Consider the following 23,825-nt stretch of genomic DNA (forward strand, 5'->3'; position numbering starts at 1 on the left):
TTTATGAGGGAGGAAGAGAGGAATGCGCATAACCCAGGCTTGAGTAGGTTGTGGCTGAATGGGAGAAAACCCCAGGTTAGTGTTTCAGAATTGAGGTATAATTTATTCAGAGCAGTCAGTAAATTTGAAACAAACACTTACAAGTTTGTATACATGCATCTAACCACCTCTTGTCAAAATACACATTTTCAGTACCTCGGAAGGCTCTTGGCTGAGGCTTCCCTCACATTACCTGCTCTCACGGATAACCACGATTATAATTTTCCTCGACATAAGTCAGTTTCATCAGCAGAGCTGTTTTTCAGTGTTTTTCACAGAGGACATCATGAATGGGATTATATGAAGTTTGGGAATTGAGAATAAGTTCCAATTCTTTGGGGTGACATAGATAATAATTGTGGTTTCCTAAAGGCAGAAATTCCCAATTGATTCTCTTCAGTTCCACATGGGGCCAGGGGGCAGAGTTTCCCCTTATCCATCCCCATTAAGTCTTACTCGCTCTTTGAGGAACATCTGAAGAGTGTCCAGGTTGCTTAGATGGTTAATAAAGCATCAGTACATGGGGTACACATTAAGAATAACTTATCACAGAATCCTTTTTCCTGTGTTCCTGGACCTAAAAAGTCCTCATTCTCACTTTGAAAGGCCTCCCAGGCCTGGACCCCATCCAGGTCTGCTCTCCGTCTCCACTTGTCTCTCCCTCAGCTCCAGGCGTAAGAACACTTAGGGAACAAAAAAGCTGTGAGCACATCCATATTTTCTCTGTCTTAGGCTTAATCCTTTGGGTTTGGGGTCTCTGTTTCTGCTCCTGGGCTCAGGGAAAATAAGAATGATCTTGCAAATCATTCCATATCCATATATGCAGATCTGTCTTTTTCTTAGATGGTCGAATGTGATTCCATTATATAGATGTAGCCCAATGGGTTCACTGTTTTGAGAAATAATGCTGCATAAATATCCTTGTATATGTCTTTTCTCTTATGTGTCAATAAATATTTGGAATAAATTCCTAAAAGAAATTTCTGAGTCAAAGAGGCATACACTTAAAATTTAATTTTTTTTTTTTTTTTTTTTTTGGTCTTTTTGCTATTTCTTGGGCCGCTCCCACATCACATGGAGGTTCCCAGACTAGGGGTCAAATTGGAGCTGTAGCCACCGGCCTACACCAGAGCCACAGCAACTCGAGATCCGAGCTGCGTTTGCAACCTACACCACAGCTCAAGGCAACGCTGGATCCTTAACCCACTGAGCAAAGCCAGGGATCAAACCTGTAACCTCATGATTCCTAGTCGGATTCGTTAACCACTGCGCCATGACAGGAACTCCTTAAAATTTAATTTTAATAGTGCCAAATTACTCCCAATAGAGCTGGTACCAATTTATACTCCCACAAGCAATGTATGGATATTCCCTTTTGTACTTGTTGAAAACTTGGTTTTTAAAATTTTTTGCTTAAAGTGTTTTTGCTGTGTGGAAATTTTAAATTTTTATGACTTGAATTGATCAGTTTTTAATGATTTCTAGCTTTTGTGTTATATTTAGTAGGGCCTCCCTACTCTAAGTCTGTGCTTTTTGTTTTTTTAGTGTTTAAAATCTTTTATGTAGCAAAAATTAATTTTGATATAAATGACACAACATTTTTTAATAGATAGCTAACCTACTTGTTTCAAAATCATTTACTTAATAACTCATCTTCCAGTGATGTGCAATGCCACCTTTTTACTAAATTCACTGATATATTTATGTCTGGTCAAATCGGAACTGCAGCCACTGGCCCATGTCATAGCCACAGCAACACCAGATCTGAGCCCCATCTGCAACCTACACCACAGTTCATGGCAATGCCAAAACCCCAACCCACTGAGCAGGGGCTAGGGGTCGAAACTGCGTCCTTATGGATACTAGTCAGATTCATTTCCCCTGAGTCACGACGGGAATGCCCTTGTTCTAGACCTTCTATTCCGTTTTATTCATCTGTCTGTCACATGTTCAGAGGCACCACACTAATTTAATTGGTGAAGTTTCAAAATAAAAATGTAGTCTTGTTCCCCTCTTATTATTAATTCTGTATTTTTAAAGTTTCCAGCCTTTTGGTTTTTTCTTTTCTATATGCACTTTAAATATACCTCACTATTTTTCCAACAAAAATTCTGGTGGTATTTTTATTGGGGTTATATTGAATTATAGATTTAAATTAGGGAGAACTTCTATCTTCATGATTTTTAGTTTTCCTAATCATGAACCTGATTTTAATTGTCATGTGTTCAAGGTTATTTTTTGTATTCCTTAGTAGTCTTGCAAAATTTTCATCATGGTTCTTGCCCATTTTTTGTCAAGTTTATTCCTAAATGTTTTGCCATCGTCTGTTGTTATTAGAAATGAGATTTTATCTTTGTATTAAACTGGTTGTTCCTTGTATTAATACCTATGAAGGTGATTAATACTTGTGTATTAATCCTGTAGCCAATCACATTGCTGATTTCTCTTTTAGTTGTAATTGGTTTTTGTTCCCCCTTTAAGTTGAAGCAATTGATACATTATACACATTGTAATGTTTACCCCATCCTTTGCTATTTCTATACCCAATTTCTTCCACTGGCCAATTTCATTGGCTACTATACCCATCAGAACAATGTTAGATAATAATGATGAGAATGGTCATCTTTGAGCTAATATATGTAAATTTGTATAAAAGTGATTAAAAAGTTTATAAAATATGCATCCTTAAAACCACTACAGAGAATATGTTTTTAGAAAGGAAATGACATGAAGTGAAAATGTTTCCTGAAAGGGTATCTTATATGATCACATCTTTATGTATTTGTTCAAATGAATGTTCTCAGTGATCCCTTCCTTGACCACCTATTTTATTTTATTTTTTATGATTTTTATTTTTTTTATTATAGCTCGTTTACAGTGTTTTGTTAATTTTCTACTGTAAAGTTTGACCACCTATTTTAAATTGCACCTGCCCCCCACCCCAGTCTGGCTTCCTGGCTCGTTTACCTCCATCGTATTACAGTTCCCTAAGCTAGTGCATATTTTCCTCCACTGTAAACAATAGCGGAAATTTTACCTTGTTGTTGTTGTTGTTTACAACTATATCTCTAGCACCTAGAGCAATACCTGACACATAATAATGCTCAATTAATGCTTGATGGATAACATTTCCTAAGAATATTCAGGAAAGATGCAGTAAGAGATTTGCTTGCCTCCAGTTAGATGTCAGTATAGAAGAGGAATTAATTACCTGAAGAACTAGGAGAGATTAAAATGTTGTTGTGACATCATCACAATTCAAATTTCCATTACATTTCTTTTTCTCTGTAGTGATGAACAATAACTGAGAGTTTTCAAATCCCAGTGGGTGTGGGAAGATAAGGACCAGGCAGTGGTTGTGGCTGTAAAGGGGAGAATAGGCTGAGGCTTGAGGTAGCAGGAATTCGCAAAGAGCTCCCTGACTGGCATCCGTTTTGAAGAACAAAAATCTTTTCCTCTTTTTTATTACTAAGAAAAAGGGAGGAAAGGAGGGAGGGAGGAAGAAGGGAGAGAAAGAGAAAGGTTATAAAGGTAAAATAAATAAGCTGGTGATATTTTGTGCAAGTTCTGTTGAAAAACTATTCTAGTAGCCTCAATGTGGGAAAATTAGTTGCTCAGCAGTGATGCTAAAAATACAGCAAGTAGGAAGACGAGGTTACTGCCTGCTGGCACCTCTGCCTGCCAGTAGCTGTTTGTCCTGAGGTCTAGTTTTGGTAGAGTATCGATGCCTCTCCTTCGAGTCTGATCACCACAGGATGGGGGTTAGCCAGAACCTGGAGGATAGGTAACAAGGCTTAATTCAGAAGCAGAAACTGGGGATCTCCAATTCAGAGGCTTTCTCTACTTTTGTGCTATTATTGGCACCATGATTAGGCTGAATTTAGAATAGCATTCCTGCCTCACCTGATGGGAAAATAGGAGGTTACTGCATGTAGATGGAAGGAAATCACGAATGTCAGCCTATCACAATGCTTTCAGATAAAAATTGCAAGTCACATGTTATGATCTTGAAGATTTTAAAGCAGTCCCTTGTTCATCTGGACTAGTCTCTTTCCTTGTTGGTATTTTGATTCCTGTTAATGTATATACCCTTTCCTTCCTTCTACTCCATCTGTCGAAGGTGGAAATAAAGGACTGACTTCAGTAGGGTAAAGGAAATGTAATCCTATCTCCTGCCTCTCATTTCAATTCAAGACAAGACATAAGACTTTATCATGCTCCATGATCTCCTCCTCAAACCGCTTTCCTCCTTGCTCCTTTCACAGTGGACTGGCCCCTGCTGTTGAATGTGCCCGACACACTTGTCCCTGCTGGTCAATCTGCCTGGGACGCTTCCCCCCAGCTCTCTCTACAGCTCACCACAGCCCTTCCTTCAGGTCTCTGCTCAATGTCATCTTATTAAACAGGCCTTAGCTGACTAGCCTATCTACCTCCCACTATTCACTTTACCCTGCTTTGTATTTGTTTATTGTTCTTATCACTACCTGACAAATTATGTATGATTTTTTGTTTCTTTTTTTGGCCACATCCAGGGCATATGGAAGTTCCCGGGACAGGGATCGAATTTCAGCTGCAGCTGCAACCTATACAACAGTTGCAGCAACACTGGATCCCTAACCCACTGTGCTGGGTGGAGGAGCAAACCCATGTCTCAGCCACGACCTGAGCCGCTGCAGAGACAATGTGGGATCCTTAACCCGCTGCGCCACAGTGAGAACTCCTGTGTTTGTTTATAGTCTATCTTCCTGCACTAGAGTGTAAACTCTACCAGAGCAGGGACTTGTTTTATTTAGGACTGTATTCGCAGTGTCTAGAATGGTAGCTAGAAAATGAAGCAGATGCTTGATAAATATTAGTTGAATGAATAAAAGAATTTTCTTTAATCCTTGGCACTTTAATATACAGGTTTGTTTTTTTCTGTAACATACTTGATTTGTCTGTAGCATATGGGAATGTATTTGTCATGTAGTACTAACAGTCATTTATTTTTGCAAAATGTTTTATAAATATGAACTTTAAAAATCAAATATAATAGGATATGTGTGAAAGTTATGCATAAAATTGGTTAGTAAAAAGTGGTCCTGGGAAGTTCCCTTGTCGCAGTGGGTTAAGGATCTGATGTTGTCGCAGCTGGTGGAAGTTGCAGCTGCAGCACAGGTTCAGCCCTGGATTGGGAACGTCCACGTGCTGTGAGTGTGGCAAAAAAAAAAAAAAACAATACAAAACTCCACGAACAAACAAACAAAAAACGGTCCTGGAGTTCTTAGAGTATATACTTTTAATTTTGGTTTCTATCTTTTTCTACCCATTGCATTCTACCTTAGGTAGGCAGAGATAGGCCAAAATAAGATGTTTACTCAACTTTTCATTATCCATGTTAATGAACAAGCTACTTGCTGTAATTATTTTGCTTGTGTTTGCATATTTTTCCTCAGTTAAAGAGGATCAATATTTTGGTTGAGAAAGTTTGGTTATAGGCTATATAGAGGAGAAAAAGTAAATAAGAAATAATGAGCATTGTAGCAGATGGTTTTGTTATGTATTCTGCTTAATGATGTCTAAGAATTTGAAAGATTTGGTATGGATCATACTTCCCTTGTTTTTCATCCTACTGCACTCAGTTTCTTACAATGAAAATAGATAATTAAGATTTTTTTCTATACATTAACAGACAAAAGAATTACTGTCCTGCAAATATACTGAATGATTATATGTTAGAAAAATCAGTGCAAATATATTTATGTTAATCAAGTGTGAGCTTCAGGAAAATGCATATTCAGGTAGAATAGTTCTTTTCATCTCATTACTTGGAAAAACTTTGATAAGAAAAGATGAGACTCTAGAATCTATAAGAAAAAAGGATGCATTCTATGTAGAAAAGATAGCACGAGAAAAGATTTGGATATGGGGTGCTGAGTGTCCACAGAGTGGTTCCGGAAGTTAACCCACTTTGTGCACCTGAACAAAGTGCATCAAACGTGATTGAGTATACAGTGGGCTTTCATTTATTTATTCATTCATTGATCCCCTTATTCTTCATTTCCTTATCAGACATTAGTTGAATGCCAACTATTCCGGATTTGTTTGTTTGTTTTTGCTTTTTAGGGCCACATCCACAGCACATGGAGGTTCCTTGTGGGTCTTATCATAGCTGCTGGCTTACACCACAGCCACAGCAACACAGGATCTGAGTCGGGTCTGCGACCTACACCACAGCTCATGGCCATGCTGGATCCTTAACCCACTGAGCAAAGCCAGGGATCAAACCTACAACCTCGTCGTTCCTAGTCAGATTCATTTCTGCTGCACCATGACAGGAACTCCCAGATTTTTTAAAAAATTTATTTTATTTTATTTTATTTATTTATTATTATTTTTTTTTTGTCTTTTTGTCTTTTTTGTTGTTGTTGTTGTTGCTATTTCTTGGGCCGCTCCCGCGGCATATGGAGGTTCCCAGGCTAGGGATTGAATCGGAGCTGTAGCCACCGGTCTATGCCAGAGCCACAGCAACGCGGGATCCGAGCTGCGTCTGCAACCTACACCACAGCTCACGGCAACGCCGGATCGTTAACCCACTGAGCAAGGGCAGGAACCAAACCCGCAACCTCATGGTTCCTAGTCGGATTCGTTAACCACTGCGCCACGACGGGAACTCCTTATTTTATTTATTTATTTATTTTTTTAAGGGCTGCAACTGTGGCATATGGAAGTTCCCAGGCTAGGGGTCAAATCGGAGCTCAGCTGCTGGCCTACACCACAGCCACAGCAACAGTGGGATCCAAGCGATGTCTGCTACCTACACCACAACTCATGGCAACGCCGGGTCCCCAACCCACTGAGCCAGGCCAGGGATAGAACCTGCATCATCACGGATGCTAATCAGATTCATTTCTGCTGAGCCACAAAAGAAACACCCCAGATTTTTTTTTTATTGTAGTTGATTTACATTGTTAGATTGGTTTCATGTGTACAGTACAGTGATTCAGTATTTTTATAGCTTATACTCCACATAAAGTTTTTTTTTTTTTTGTCTTTTTGCCATTTCTTGTGCCACTCCCGCGGCATATGGAAGTTCCCAGCCTAGGGGTTGAATCCGAGCTGTAGCCGCCTGCCTACGCCTACGCCACAGCAACACAGGATCTGAGCCGGGTCTGTGACTTACACCACAGCAATGCCGGATCCTCAACCCACTGAGTGAGGCCAAGGATAGAACCCTAAACCTCATGGTTCCTAGTTGAATTCATTAACCACTGAGCCACAACGGGAACTCCCACATAAAGTTATTTTTAAATGGCCATATTTCCCTGTGCTATACAATATTTCCTTGCCATTTATTTATTTTATACATGGTAGCTTGTATCTCTTACTTTCCTACACCCTTTTTGTCCTTCCTTACTTCTCTCTCCTCACTAGTAACTGCTAGTTTGTTCTCTTAATCTGTGAGTCTGTTTATGTTTTGTCGTATTCACTCATTTCATTTTTTAGATTCCTCATATAAGTGGTAACGTAAAATATTTGTCTTTCTCTGCTTATTTCACTAAGCATAGTACTGTCCAGGTCCATCTGAATTGTTAATGGCAGAAGTTCCTTCTTTTCTACAGCTGACTAATATTCTGTTGTATGTAGGTACCACCACTTCTTTATTCATTCATCTGTTGATGGACATTTGGGCTGTTTCCATATCTTGGCTATTGTAAATACTGCTGCTATGAGCATTGGGGTGCATGTATCTTTTCAAATTAGTGTTTCCATTTTCTTCAGATATATTCCCAGAAGTGGGATTGCTGGATCATATGGTAGTTCTATTTTTAGTGGTTTGTTTTTGAGGAACATCCAAATCGTTCTAGATTTTTAAAAATTGTTTAAGAATATAGGGAGGTCTCTTGAGGTGCAGCAGGTTAAAGATCTGGAGGTGTCATTGCACTGGCTTGGGTTGCTGCTGTGGTTCGGGTTTGATTCCTGGCCTGGGAAGTTCACATGCCGTGGGTGCAGCCAAAAACAGAAAAAAAAGAAATACAAAGTTGAATAGCAGGGCCCTATCCTCAAGTTGTTCATCACCTACTTAGGAAGAGAAATACTGTCAGTAAACCATTCAGTGAATGTAATGAGTTGTTTAGAAAGTTGTACAACGTATGGGGGAACGTGTAGACTTGACCCCAGAAGGGAATTACCAGTTCAAGCTGTGCATGGGGAAGTGGAATCTAGGAAAGGCTGAAGGAAGAGCTCTTGCATGTCAAAGAAGAGTTGGAACGGTGTTTAAATAATTAATTGGTGCAACAAAAAAATACCTTGGACATCATCAAAATTAAAAACTTTGGTGCTTCAGAGGACGCAGTGAGAAATTAGAAAACCCAAAGAATGGGAGAAACTTTTAGCAAATCATATATCTAATGAGACATATCTAGAATACATAAAGAACTCCTATGATTCAATAACACAAAGGTAAGTAACCTAATTTTAAAATGAGCGAAGCATCTAGACAGTTCTCCAAAAAAAAATATGCAGTTGGCTAATAACATATAAAAATGCATAAAATCATGTAATATCATTAACCATCAGGGAAATGCAAATCAAAACCACACTGAGATGATACTTCACATTTAATGAGATGCCTGTAATTTTATAAAGACAGATAGTAATACGTGCTGTCAAGGAGCAGAGAGGTTGGCACTATGTTCACACGGTCCACATACCCTCTGTGGGAAGGGATTTTGTGAGGTCTGTGTACCAACAGGTGGGAACCTTAGGGACCATCTTAGAATTCTGCTGACACACTTAGCTCTCCTCTCCCAATGTGCTCTTTATTCTTTTGTTTTTTCCACTGGAAGTTTTCATCAACTTAGCTTCCAAATCTTGGGTTACATGGTTTCGAAATTTTGGCAATCATATTTAACTTTAAGAGTCTTTGAATGTTCTTTCTAAGCGTGTATGTGATAACCTGTCTCATTTCTCTGAGTTTAATTTACAGTTAACAATTTTTAAATGCTGTACTCTGCATCAACTATTTCCTAAGAATTTTATTGTTGGGTTTTTTTTTTTCCATTTGTATGTTTTAGCCTCTGACTTTCATGTTGCAGATGGTCCTTAAATGTTGCTGATTTCTAGACTGTTCACTCGTATTTTAAATATAGTTACAGAGAAACTAAGATGATTGGAAGCTCTGCAGCCTTGCATTCTGGTTAGTTTTACTGTAGCGTGATTGGACAGTGTTCTATTAAGGGACTTGCAAATGCCAAATCCTGTCGTTTCTCCAGAAAAGAATTCTCCAGCCTTTTACAGGGACAGCTAACTGTCAGCCCTCTGGGAACTATAGGGAGGGAGAGGTCTTGGGTACCAAAATTCAGAATGCAGGTTTTCATTTAATCCCCTTGCTTTCAATATGGATCCTCATCCCTGTCTGTAGCTGAGATACAGCTGTTCTAATGTCCCAAATGAGTAAATCTTCTGTCTTCAGCACAGGAGTTCCCTGCTTGTGTGGGTTGAAGAACATCTTGGGAATGTGACTATTTCTTTTTCTTTCTTTCTTTCTTTCTTTCTTTCTTTCTTTCTTTCTTTCTTTCTTTCTTTCTTTCTTTCTTTCTTTCTTTCTTTCTCTCTCTCTCTCTCTCTCTCTCTCTCTCTCTCTCTCTCTCTCTCTCTCTCTTTTTCTCTCTTTCTCTCTTTTTTCTTTTGGCTTTTTAGAGCTGCACCCTCAGCATATGGAAGTTGCCAGGCTAAGGGTCAAATCAGAACTACAGCTGCCAGCCAACACCACAGTCACAGCAACACCGTAGCAATTCTGGATCCTTAACTCAGTGAACAAGGCCAGGGATGGAACCTGTGTCCTCATGGGTACTAGCTGGATTCATTACCACTGAGCCACGATAGGAATGCCAAGATCTAACTATTTCTAATAAAGACTTTCAACTTGTCCTTGTTTCATCCACACTTAAGAACAAATTCAAGGTTATTGGGGCATAAAGCTAAAATAATTTAGGGGCTCCTCTTTATGAAAAAGAATACAAAATTAGTCACTGGGCTTTGATGGAGCCGGTATAAGAGAGTAAGACTTTATTGACTTTTCACTTTTACTTTCACAGGTACTAATGCCTTCAATTTCAGAGCTATTCCAGTGTTCTGGGTGGTGAGTTGAATGATTTCTATGCAGCTACTTAAATCTCTGCTCAGCTAAGTCAGTTTCACTTATTCATCTACTTTCTGTTATTTTGGTAACACCTCTTCATCTTTTATTATTTTTCTGTTGTTATTATTTTTCTTATAAAGTTTTAGGAGGGAGTAAAGTAAAACAAGGTTGTTTCATCTGTCAAGTTTAACCAGAATTTCCATAATCTCATTTTATGGTTGGAAGAAGTCTCAGAAGTCATCTAGTTCAGAGGTCTTTATCCTGAATTTTAAAGAGGTTTGTGAACCTTATCTTCTCAAATTATGTGCAAATTTTTGATCCAGAGTGTTTGTTTTTCTGGGGGAAAGATCTATATTCTTTTTTTTTTTTTTTTTGGCCACACCCATGGCATGTGGAAGTTCCTGGCCAGTCATGGAACCCATGCCATAGCAGCTATCTGGTCCACCGCAGTGACTTTTAACCTGCTGCACCATGAGGGAGATCCAAGATCTATATTCTTATCAGGTTCTCAAAAGTTAATATCCCTTAATATCCACAGTTGAGGAAATTGTGGTTATGAGAGACAAATGTCAGACATCTCCTTGATTCTCTGTGTCCGATGATAGAACAGCCTTGGTTCTTAGAGAGCTCACCTAAAGGAAGAATTTTTCAAGCTATGGGCTTTCAGACTCTGGTTTTCCCTTGGTACACTCTAGTCCTTTCCCTGGGATGTATACAAACAGACACATGCCGCATCTTTGCTCTTGTTTAGTTGAAGCCCTTCCCTCTCGTTTCATGATGGTTTTGTCTTCCACTGCAGAGAAGAGTCCTTTTCCTTGAGAACGGATGTACCTGTGGTAAATAAAGTACCTCAATGTGCACCTTAGCTGTGTTTATCCCGGCTTGAGAATTCTGGGACGTCTTGGTCTCAGGCATCCCTAAATCTCAAGGTCTCTCGGAGTCTATCTACAAAGTGGTATGAGCAGCCAGCTCAGCAGTAACCCATTCTAAGGAATAAGGGCTGGAGGCAGCCTCAGGTTGGTGGGGTCCTTTGAGGGCATTTTGAGAATTCTTCATTCAGCTCATGCTCTGTCCAGTTCCTACAGATCCTCGACTGAGGGCTAGGAAGGGCCTGTGAATAAAATGTCAAAGAGGTTTTTTCTTGAAAAATCTTAGGAACACTGGAAGAACAAAACATTGCTGGTTTTTTTTAATTAAAATTTTTCTTATTGAATTATGGTTGATTTCCAGTGTTGTGTTAGTTTCAGGTATACAGCAAAGTGATTCAGTGTGTGTGTGTGTGTATAAAACTTTTTCTGATTGTTTTCCCTTATAGGTTATTACAAAATATTGAGTATAGTTCCCTGTGTTGTACAGTAGGTCCTTGTTGGTTATCTTTTTTTTTTTTTTTTTGCCTTTTAGGGCTGCTCCTGCAGCATATGGAAGTTCCCAGGCTAGGGGTCAAATTGGAGCTACAGTTGCCTGTCTACACCACAGCTCACAGCAACACCGGATCCTTAACCCACTGAGCAAGGCCAGGGATCAAACCTGCATCTTCATGGTTACTAGTTGGGTTTGTTACACTGAGCCACAATGGGAACTCCTTGATTATCTATTATCTATATAGCCATGTATATATGTTAATCCCATACTCCTAATTTATTCCTATCCCCTACCCCACACTACTGTTTTGGGATCCATGTAATAATTTAGGGACGAAGTTGTGAAGAGCTAGCTATTCCCTACTTTGATGGAACTCTGTCATAATGTTTGTGCTTCATCAGCTCTAGGGTGTTTCTGTGGCAGAAGTGGAACTCACAGAGGCTTTGGCAGTCATCTTTGGAGCCGGGAGAGAAGGAAAGTTGTGTCCACTGTTGTGTCAGTTGCTGAGAGAACTCTGATAGGATTGCTTTTGAAATACCTCCTGGGGAGAAGAGGGCTTTTGTGTCTTACTGTTGCTATAGGCTTTCCTAGTCCAAATCTGATATTTGGTCAAGGCAGGAGAAACAGGCACATATGCAATGTATTAGGACACCTATGGTGTTAGGAGAAACAGTTTCTTTCTTTCTTTCTTTCTTTTTTGGTTGCCCCACAGCATATGGAGTTCTCAGGCCAGTGTTCATATCTGAGCTGCAGTTGTGACCTAAGCCACAGCTGTGGCAACACTGGATCCTTAACCCACTGTGCCAGGCTGGGGATCCAACCTGCATCCCAGAGCTCCCAAGATGCCACTGATCCCATTGCACCACAGTGGGAACTCTGAGAAATATTTTATTTATTTTTTGCTTTTTTAGGGCCACACTCGTGGCATATGGAAATTCCCAGGCTAGGGGTTGAATCGGAGCTGCAGCTGCCAGCCTATGCCATAGCCACAGCAGTGCAGGACCCAAGTCATGTCTGTAAACTACACCACAGCTCACGGCACTGCTGGATCCTTAACCCACTGAGCAGGGCCAGGGATTGAACCTGTGTCCTCAAGGATACTGGCTGGGTTCATTACTACTGAGCCACAAGTTTCTGGGAACTCCTGGGAAATATTTTCTTTTGGTCTTTTATTTATTTTTTTTCTTTTTGGCTGCACTTGTGGCATGCTGAAGTTCCTGGGCCAGGGATCAAACCCATGCCACAGCAGTGACCTGAGCCAGAGCATTGACAGCACTGAACCCTTAACTTGCTGAACCACCAGGGAACTTCTGTTCTTTTGTGCTTCGAATTTCAGTCATGCTAGTTCTTTAAATATTCTGTAGTCAGAATGATCTCCAAGTATCATCAAACCCTCAAGTCCTATTATGATGGGATTTGAATTTCCCCAAAAGGATATGCTGTGATTTGATGAGGGACTTTTTCCACAGAGGCCAGGCCGCCAACAAGTCATCATATGTCACTATGCGGAGATAGTGTCTCTGCGGGTTCTAAGTCTTTGTTGGAAGCAGTAAGAAGGTGTGAAGTGTGATGAAGTGTCAGGGCTGCGGGCTGTGTGCCCACAGCTGAGCCATACTGACCGCCTTCTTTGGGGGATGAGTATACTGATCTGCCCCCTGGAGGGCAGTGACCTCCCTGGTGGGACAAGTCTGGTTAATCCCTTAGTTTCTCTGACAGCAGGTCCAGAAGGATCCTGTTGCCAGGAATCGAAGGTAGCTGTTACCTTGACAGCAGGGGAGCAGCATGCGTGCATCTCTCCTGGTCCCCATGTGATCCTTTGCTGTGACGCTTGTGTGTTTACACCTGTGCAAGTCTCAGGAAGGCAGAGGTCCGCATGTGTCCCGTGTGCCCTCTTCAGGAGGCTGGGCGGGGCCTGCCGCGTCCTCTCAGACCGCAACTGATGGGAGCGCGGAGAGGCTCTGAGGGAGGACAGCATGAGTCCTGACATGGGCACGGTGCCAGGTGAGTAGGTGCACCTGCACTTTCAACAAACCAGTGCGCCGAACCTATGTTGGAGGTTAGGGGGGACTTAGCTTCCCTTTCCATCCGTGTTTCTGGACAATGCTCCGCTCTGCATCAGAACTACCTCTACTGTTTCTGCTGCTCCTGCCTTTCTCACTCTTCTTCTTTTTTCTTCATATGTTCAGATGCTTTGCAGATTGAGGGGTGCTTGTGTTACTGGCTTTTAAATGTTTGGGGGTGAATTGGGGGGCTTTTTAGCTTTGGGGCCAGCTATGTGTCACTGTATTGCTCTCAGCCCCTTCTCATTTCTCCTGGGTTTATTTTCTCAGCCGTCCCTCCTGTCCCCTCGTACCATCAGGCTTCAGGCTAAATTCTAGCAATGGTACCAAGTTTTATTTAAAACAGGCTCACTATTACCTGTTTCTCATTGTTTACAATTGAAGAGACTGTCATCATGACATATTCATAAGTGAATATATTTGATCATTTGTAGTTTCTTCTTCCTTTTCTTCCCTCCTTCTCATTCCTTCTTATCTTAACCGCCCCCCCCAAATATCCTCTTAGAAGATTCCATATCTTAGAGGGATGCAAAAAACATTGGGATGAATGATCTAATTCAAACTTGGTTTGGGGTTTTTTTTATGATTTTTTCCCTCTGAAGCACAGTGTTTCATAAATGTGCCATCCTTCATAGCAGCAAGTTACAGGACTTGAACGTGGCAGCCTTCTCCCCCCAGAAGCATTCCCATTTCAGTGGCTCTGCACCCCACCTACCCATTACGGTCCCTCCCTGTATTTGGGGAAACTCCCCGCCAGGATGGTTTTTGCTTATCCACACGGAGTCCAGGCCAGAGCTACTGGGACTTCCTCATCCTGGTGGCCACAGCTGCCAAAACTGGAACTCCGCTTTTGCTGCTGCAGTCTAGCTGCAGATCCCAGCCAAAGGCTTGGTGCCACTGCCTCATCGGTGCCAGCACCACAGCACTGCCATCACTGCCTTGGTGTGGCTCTTGTCTCTGGCACTTCAGCCAATGGAGCTTTTGCAAAGTGAGAGAAAAAAAACTGCTTCCTTGCTCTATGTTAGGGTAAAGACAAAGGGTTCTAAAATAGTCTTGGTTAGCCTTAAAGCACAGTGTGTTAGATAAACGGTGCTGTCTTCTGTGTTGAACTGCATTGCTCCTGCTGTAGCCTGAACTTCCACCTGGACTCAAGTTGGTTGGAATGGTGATGTTGCAGCTGCCTTTGCACCTGGTAAGCTGGGACTTTGCTGCCACCAATACCTTCTCATTGGGGAGCCTTGCAAATAGCTTTACCAGTTTTGTTTTCTGAGAATGAAAAATAGTGTGTTTCTTCAGTTTAGAGAATGGTGGGAAGGCTTGTGCCCCAGAGTTTCTAAGTCGTGACAGTTGATAATTCAGATGTAGGGCGTTCAGACATGCTGCTGGAATGCCTGGCTCTGAGCTGCCAAATTCTCTGCCCTTCACCTCTTACTGCACTGGACACTTAGCTCCCTTTGGTAAATTTTCTGTGGTTTCTTGTTATTTCTGATTTTATTTGAGTTTCCCTCCATTAAATAGACATAGCTGTCTATGTGTGAAACCTAACTAGGGTCAGGATTTAATTATTTTCCCAGGAGGATCCGCGGTCTCAAGTAACCCCGTTTATTTCCATAATCCAGTTGATGTCAGTAAATTCTGTGTCTGCAGGCGAGAAGGGTGGTGGGCGTCCTTTTATTCTTCCTCACTTGATGTGTCTGAGTTCTGGCACCAGCCTGGCCACAGCTCTGCATCTGCAGCTGGTGGAATTCAAGTTTCAAACATTCATTTGCACATGGCCGCCCCCTCAACAGGACACTCTGTCCTCAACCCCCTTTCTTCTCCTTCCATCTGACCATTTCTTTGACATCTTCCCCTCCCCAAGCTGCCAGCCTAGAATGGATACTGCCCTGCTCAGTGCTTCTTGCATTTACAGTGGCTGGTCCATCTCTTTCCTATGGCCGTCTTTCTCTGTCCTTAGAAGGGAGCATAAGTTGTGTATAAATACACTCCCCAAAATACATACCTGTCTATTCCTCACAACTTTTCCCACCTCAGTTTGCAGTTGAAAAACTAGGTCAAACCTTCTGAAGATTATGTTGAAATAATAAACTCTTTCAAATATTTGGGAATTTATAAAATTAATGTAACAGTTACCACGCAGTTGCCTCTTGCGTTTAACAAATATGTATATTTTGCCATCTTTGTTTCAGCTATTTTGAAATAAATACATTACAGATATAGTCAAAGTCCTCTACTTACTCCCTAGCCCATAACTCCATAAGTTCTCTGAAAGTAACCATTCCTAACATAGATTTAGGTAGATTTTTTTTCCTTCCCATCACTGTTTTATGTATTTTGTTTACATGTGTGTAGTCTATGTCAATACATGTTATTATTTTAATGGGTTTAAAAATTAAAGGTATAGTAGTTCCCTGGTGCCTAGTGGTTAAGGATCTGGCGTTGTCATTACTGTGGCTCAGGTTTGATCCCTAGCCTAGGAACTTCCACAGGCCATGGGAGCAGCTTCCCCCCAAAATATATAATATTATTTAGTATATAACATATTCCAACTTGATTTCTTCATTCAAGCTTAAGTTTTTCAGATTTTTTTCCATATTGTTGCATGTAAATTGTGTAATTCATTTGTTTTAACTACTATAGAGGTTACATTTGAGGCTATATCACAACTGGACATATCCATTTCTCAGTTGATAGGCCAGTTACCTACTTTGAAAAAGAAGCTCCCTTCTTTCCCACTCCTCTAGCTTTTGGCTTATTACCACTGAAAAATTTCATTGCTGTTACTTCCTGATTCTAATTATTGGCTCAATTCTAGAAGCCTTCTTACCTTATTTGGCTCCAGTGTTGAAGTAAATTGATACTTGAACTAAATTGCATGGCAACTTAAGGACAAGAAAGGAGTACATAATTTCAAGCTCTGCAGTGATGCCATGAAGGTGCTGTTTGGGTTTCTGTGAGGTTGGTAAAGATGCTGTGACTGGGACAGTAGAATCTGTGACTGGGACAGTAAAGCAGGGGCCTCTGGGGTAAGACAGCCCAAACCAGAATTCTAGCTCCACTCTTTCTTAGCTGTCTGAATGTGAAGAGTCTCTCTAAACCTACACAAACTCTCTAAATCTCAAATCACAGATAGCTCATAGAGTTGCTTTGAGCATTAAATGAAAGAATTCATGTAAGGCTGTAGTGCAGTGCCTGGCTTAGAGTAAGTATTCTGTTCATCTCTCTCTTTCTCTCTCTTTTTTTTTGTTTTTTGGGGGCTGAACTTTTGGCATATGGAAGTTCCCAGGCTAGGGGTCAAATCGGAGCTGCATCTGCTGGCCTACACCACAGCCACAGCAACGCCAGATCTGAGCCAGGTCTGCAACCTATACCACAACTCATGGCAACGCTGGATTCTTAACCCACTGTGTGAGGCCAGGGATCGGACCTGCGTCCTCATGGTTCCTAATCGGATTCGTTTCCGCTGTGCCATGACGGGAACTCCCAGTACTCTGTTCCTCTTTTTAAGTGTGATTGTCAGCTTACTTGAGTGCAGATACCTCTGTTTTGGTAGTGGGGTCTGTAAGGGGATCTAACTCTGCCTCTTTGCTGGAGCTCCATGTGTGTGTGCGCGTGGTGTGGTGTGTGTCTTTGCGTATTTATGTGTGTTCAAGGACGGCTGGAGAGAGTGTTGGTATAAAGCTCTTATAACCTTAAGCTTGATGGAAGATCCCCTAACTCATGCTTTAAAGGGGCTTTTTTGTAGTTGTTGTTTGTTTCTTTGTGGGTTTTTTGGTCATACCTGTGGCATGTGGAAGTTCCGGGGCCAGGAATCACAGCAGTGACAATGCCAGATCCTCAACTCGCTGAGCCATCAGAGAATCCAAGATGGATTTTTTCGTGTGTTGAGAATTCTATATTAATTCAAGGGAATTGTTCAATATCCTAATGTCTTTTAGGACCATTATCAATAATAGGATATAAAGATTGCATTGAAATATATTCTCTAAAGCTAACTTTAATAACTCTCCTTATAAATATAATTTAAAATGGTCTTTTCATATGTGTGTTTTAACTTAATCTGAGGCCTCAATGATCCCATTCAACTCTGTTTAAACCCGCCTCTAAACAAATGTTTTTATTGGAAAATAAACATGCATGTGTGCAGATAAAGATAGTTGTAGGCCCTCAAGTTCAGAGGGAAAACTTTGTGGCTTGAAGGATTTCAGTGACTGTCTTCATTCTCATAACACTTGTGTTGTATCACTACTCCTTGAGGCATTTTTCAGCCAAATGCTATTGAAAGAGACAAGGTTTGTTCTTTTCTGGGGAAAATGCTAAGGCTAAAGGTAGAATGGGAACCTCTTCAGAGTGGCTGTTTCTTCTCAAGTCTCAAACAATTAATAGGGGTTACTCTGAGATTGATTGCTTCAAAAGGCTCTCCTAAGACAAAACAGTGACTGTGATCATCACAGCCGGAGACACAGAAGGAAATAACATCAAATACTTCAACACAGGGAAAATTCACACAGAAGGCCATTCATTGTGGAAATATTTTAAACAGTGATGCACTAATCCTGAGGATGAACTGAGGGTGGATGTGTTGGTTAAGTTCCAAACTCTCAAGCAACCAGCAATGGCTCATGGTCCTTTCATAGTCAGTGTGAGTTTACATTCTCTTTATATTTGGGGCATTTCTTTCACAGGGAAAGAAAATAAAGAGTTGTGGGTTTTAGGAAATACTGCATGTCTCTGTCAGGACCTGGCTCCTAACACTAGTTGTGCACCCATTTTCCAAAACTGCATGCATTATGCAAAAACTGTCCTCTCCCAAATACATTACTGTCTGTAATAATGACTAAAACAACATGAAAAAATTTTTTTACTGTCTTTGTACAGTAACTATTAAACCTTTGGGGACCATATAAGGACGATAAGTAGAACTACTTAGTAAGGCAATATAGAGATGATTTTCATTACGGGACAAAATGCAAGATCATGTAAATCATAAATCATAAAGAGGAACTGGTAGTCTGCTAAATAAGGAAAATCTAGCCAGATATTCTATACTAAAACTCATTTGAGTATGAGGTGTTTTTTTTTTTTTTTTTAAAGAATTCAATTCTTTATGGTTGATGGATTCCAATATATTTCCATTTTCTCTATTTCAATAGGATTCTATTTTCCTACATTTTCTTATAGGGACTTTTTCTTTTTTGGCAAATATTTAAAAATGAAGATTTGTATTTATGTATTTCAAATCTTACTAAGAGATTAGGAGTTGATGGCCTTATAGAAGTTACTGCAGAGATTTGCTGAGACAAATTTCCTTTTTATTCTCTAGGAAGAAATCTTTGATTTTCAGTATTTTGCCAGTTAATGGAAATTTGCACACCGTATTACCTCAGCAATAAGAATGCAGAAATCTAAAAATAGAATGCCCAAAGTAGAACCTAAAGGGGGTGGCAAGAAGAGAATAAATGAAGAAGAGATTCTTATGTGGATTTAGGTATCGTGAGGTATCATACTTTCAATGGAAGGTTTATATTGTTTGAGGTTTATCAAGCAATTGTTATTTTTCTTCTTACAGATACGCAGACCTGTTTCATATCCTCTCCTGGCTGTAAACCTGAGCACTGATGCTTGACCTATTGTAAGTCAGAAAGTCACATATGGGAAAAAAGTTTTTTCATTTTAACCTCTTTCCTGTCTTCACTTAAAAAAAAAAAGATTTAAATCATCAATGATTAGGAATAGAAACACCTTTTTGTTTCTAGATGCAAATATCTGACCTTGTTTTGAATCGATAAACTGCATAAGTCTAGCTTTACTAATTTAAATTCCCAGCATTCCTCTCATTACATGGGTGGGTATTCAGTAGATCCTTGGTATTGTGGTTGCTGATGAATATGGGTAATAAGGGAGATGCATCTTTCCCTTTTGTGACTTGATATAAAAACATTCCTTTTCAAACTGTTGTAGGAAGAGATCTGTTTGTAGGACTTACATCGGTAGGTCATTCATGCATCCTATTATAATTTGGTCTAGATACAGTCATTTTTATCTTCACATGGAAACAGATTGGAAAGAAATAATGAGACACCATTTGGAATTGTTGGCAACTTTAAATGCTCAAAATAAATAAATAAATAAAACAAAACCCACAAAGTCACAAAAGTGTGAGAACGAAAGGCTTCATCCTGGCTGATTAGATGATTTAACCAGCAGTTGTTGTTGGCACCAAATGTCAGCTAGACTTAAAAAAAAAAAAAAATCTCAGGGGCTGGTAACTCTGTCCTCTGTGGAGAAAAGATCTAAAATGTGTCCCTCATTATATCTTTTGGAACACAGATTTTCCCTTATGAATTTCTAATTGGGAGAAAAATATGAGGGTATGGCATTGTGAGAAAAGCCAGGCATGCGGCATGCAGTAATAAAACGTAGTGGCCCTGCTGCAAGGGAGTTTCATCCTTTGCAGTTTGGGAGGCAGTCAGAAGATCAAGTCTTGTATCATCAGAGTGACTTCTGCCTGCCTCGAAGCTCCTGCGGCTTATGTACTGATGTTCAGAGAGAGACACCCAGGAAAAATAGCTGAGAAATGTACTCCTAGTTATTGTAGAGAGCTCTGCCATGTGGAGTGGCACACACAAGATCATTTTCCAAACATTAAGCAGCATGTGTCTATTTTTAGCATCACACTGTAAATAGGGCTGGTGCTTATTGTGATATAGAAAACATACTTTCAAGGAGGCTCACTGTTCAGCACTACCATTTTATAGTATTTAAGTTTGCTTTTTTTTTTTTTTTATAGACGATGCTGATTTGTTAGTGAGGTTATTAGCTGTGTCAGTCTCAGCCTTTAGTACATGTGTGAGGTCAGGCGAAGCTCCGAGTGTCTTCTGACAAATGTCCATGTGCTAATGGGGAGTATTAACCACACACAGTGAGGTTAATGAAGTTCTCTATGCTGTGGTTTTTGTTATTTATTTATTTATTTATTTGCACTTCTGGGGGGATTACAAGAAGCTGGATGTTTTATGCTTGTGTCCAGCTCATGTGACAGTCTTCATTCTCCCAGGACAAGTAAGGGCTCTTTCTTTTCCTCCAGGCTTCAAGGAACTCCCCCAGAGCCAAGTTCAACATTTCCTAGTTGACTCTGGTGACTTTTGTTTTACATATACCCCATCAGTTTTCAATAAATAGGATAAAAGGCAATTGAGGTTTTTTTTTTTTAACCTATGGAGTTGAACTTGTTTCAAATTGTTGACCAGGAAAACCATCTGTGTTAGTTTTCACCAGTGTATCATATGAGCTTCCTGTTTGATCAGCATAATCTTTTCGGAAAAGCATTTTAAACCCAACTATGTTAAGAAGGGGTTCTATACTTCACAGTGAGCTTTTGAGACCTAGCCAGCTTGAATCTTTCCTTATTGCTGTGTGAAGCCATCCTGTACTATTTCTCAGATGCAATGGCCAGTGAACAGCAAGTAAAACTCTACATCCTGGAAAAGATCGATGGGCAGAGCATTTGATCACAGAGGAGCAGCAATGAGTTTCTGGAGGGATGCTGAAGGCCAGATGGTCTGCAGAGGTCTGCCAAGATTTCAGAGGCCCCAGGACAGCCAAGCCAAGGCTCTCTCTGCCTAATATACAGATAACACTAGGGCCAGAAAAGATGTGTACAGGGTTAGAAAAAAGTGGGAGTTTCTACTAAGGTGCTTCCTAATAGTGGCTGGATTTTCTGATCTTTTGCTGCCTTTTGCTCATCTGCTCGATTGCTCATTGAATTCACAGGTTCTGCTTAGATGGTGTTTGATTTTCTCCGACTACCCTCCTTCCCTTAAATAATTACTTATTTACTTACTCAGTGGCTGATAAATCTTTTTTTTTTTTTTTCCTGTCTTTTCTAGGGCTGCATCCATGGGATATAGAGGTTCCCAGACTAGGGGTCTAATTGGAGCTTAGTTGCCAGCCTACACCACAGCCACAGCAGCACAGAATCTGAACCAGGTCTGCAACCTACACCACAGCTCAGGGCAACACCAGATCCTTAACCCACTGAGCGAAGCCAGGGATCAAACCCGCAACCTCATGGTTCCTAGTCAGATTCGTTAACCACTGAGCCACGACGGGAACTCCAAGTGGCTGATAAATCTTAAGCAGTGTGTTAGTGTGGGATATATAATAAAGAACAAGATGGACATGGCTTCTTCCTTCATGGAGTTTGTGGTCTAGTGGGGAAGACAGGAAATGGGGCAAGTCGTTACAAGAAAGCACAATACAGAGTATGAAAGAGAAGGTACTGAGCACTATAGACATACATGGCAGAGGAACCGAATGTAATCTAAAGGACAAGAGAAGGTCTTTTGGAAGGAATATCCAGGCTGAGACCTGAAGGATAAATAGGAGTTTGCCAGCAAGTAAGAAAGATGCCAGATAGAGAAGAGAGTGTGCATGAAGTGGTGAAACGGAGAGATATTTTGGCCTGGTTGAGCAGTTGGAGGGTCATGTGGAGAGAAGGATAACGAGGAGGGCCTGGAGGCTTACTGTTTCTTTCCCTCCCTTCCTGTACTCTAGGATATGAGGCAGGCATGAGGGAGGCGGGGAGAAGGTTTTGGTAGGCACAGAGATTGAACTTTTGGCAAGAGGAAGCACTTTATTGGAAGAGGACCGTATGTCTCCAGAAATGCATCACGGGAACAAATTGACTGACCCACAAAGGCAGAGGACTGGGGTTAGGTTAGTGTCAAATTATCCATGTAGTGTGGCTGCTAGTGAGGGGAAACCGTTTGAGAATGAGTAGGACATAGAAGTCACTGAGATAACCCAGACGGTGTGTATGGAGAAAGGAGAGAAGATGCAATAGGCAACTTGAAGAACCCTGGCATTTAGGTGACAAAGGAAGAGCTGCAAAGATTGGGAAGGAGAGGCCAGATTGGGAAGAAGGATCCCTTCTTTGGCATCATAGCAAACTGTGATGCCAAAGAAGCGACTGGGACTCATTTTAGGACACCAAATTTAAGGGGGTAATTACATTAAGAAATATTTTCATACATGTTTCATACATGTTTGAAAAGAAACCTAGGTTAATGCAAAAGATCTATAATAATTAAAAGATCAAAATTTTAAACGAAGACGAGATCAGAGTTAGTGAATTTTTCTTTTGCCTCAGGCTCCAGTAGCCTCCTCAGGACACTATTACGATTAGATTAAAACTCTTTTATATTTAGAAGTTTGGTAGTTTGTTCATATAGGAAGAGGAAGTGATAAACGGCGTTAAATGTAGCTGAAAAGTCAGTAAAGAAATGGGTTGAAAAGAGCTTATTTGATATAGGGGCAAGCTTTTACTGTTAGATCTTTACCTTGTTTGAATAAATCATAATGAAGGTTATCTTAATGTCTTTGCAAACATGATTACCACCTCCTAAAAATCTGAGTCCTTTTTTGAATTAGGAGATTGTATAAACACAAACATTCATTTTCTTTTTTAAACTTTTTTTTTATTCTAGCAAAATACACATAGCATAAAATTTACCTTCTGAAGCATTTTTAAGTGTACATTTCAGTGATATTAAATACCTTCATATTGTTGTGCAACCCTCACCAACATCTATTTCCAGAACTCTCTTCATCTTGCAAAGCTGAAACTCTATTTCCATTAAAAACTTTTTTGATTGAAAATCTATTTTGTCTAATATTAGTATAGCAATATCCTGCTCTCTTTGGTTGTTCTTTGTGTGGAATATCTTTTTCCATCCTTTCACTTTCAATCTATTAGTATTTTTGAATATAATATAAAGTGAGTATCTTTTAGACAGCGCGTAGTTGGATCATGATATTTTTTTCTATACTGCCAGCCTCTGTCTTTTGATGGGAGAATTTAATCCATTTACCATTTAAAGTAATTACTGATAAGGAAGAACTTGTGTTATTCTATTATTTATTTTCTGTGTACCTTATAGTTCTTTTGTCTTTAATTTCCTGTGGTAAAAGCTGAAATCAACTGCAGTTTACTGTCCGAGTCTTCCTCTAAAATTTGCAAGCCTTCGATAGACTCCAGAGTTCCAAAATAGTTACATCATGAGTTCCCATTTCGGCTCAGTGGTAATGAACCTGACTAGTATCTATGAGGGTGCAGTTTTGTTCCCTGGCCTTGCTCAGTGGGTTAAGGATCCGGTGTTGCCATGAGCTGTGGTGTAGGTCACAGATGTGGCTTGGATCCTGCATTGCTGTGTTTGTGGTGTAAGCCAGCAGCTGCAGCT

General features: G+C 40.4%; 1 long non-coding RNA gene across 1 annotated transcript in view; it reads left to right on the forward strand.

The window, feature by feature from the left end:
- Positions 1 to 23,235, forward strand: part of LOC146400859 (uncharacterized) — a 36,108-nt gene extending 12,873 nt beyond the window's left edge. The window contains exons 2-4 of the long non-coding RNA XR_014812669.1: positions 10,119 to 10,162; positions 19,154 to 19,216; positions 21,028 to 23,235. This is a non-coding gene — a long non-coding RNA (uncharacterized LOC146400859). The remainder of the gene's footprint in view (positions 1 to 10,118; positions 10,163 to 19,153; positions 19,217 to 21,027) is intronic.
- The last annotated feature ends 590 nt before the right edge of the window (positions 23,236 to 23,825 follow it).

This window comes from Sus scrofa, chromosome 8 (genome assembly GCF_054392235.1).
Source record: "Sus scrofa isolate SSC_HxYL_T2T_F1_AM1 chromosome 8, Sscrofa_HxYL_maternal_Yorkshire_Landrace_v2.0, whole genome shotgun sequence".
Classification (NCBI taxonomy): Eukaryota; Metazoa; Chordata; class Mammalia; order Artiodactyla; family Suidae; genus Sus; species Sus scrofa.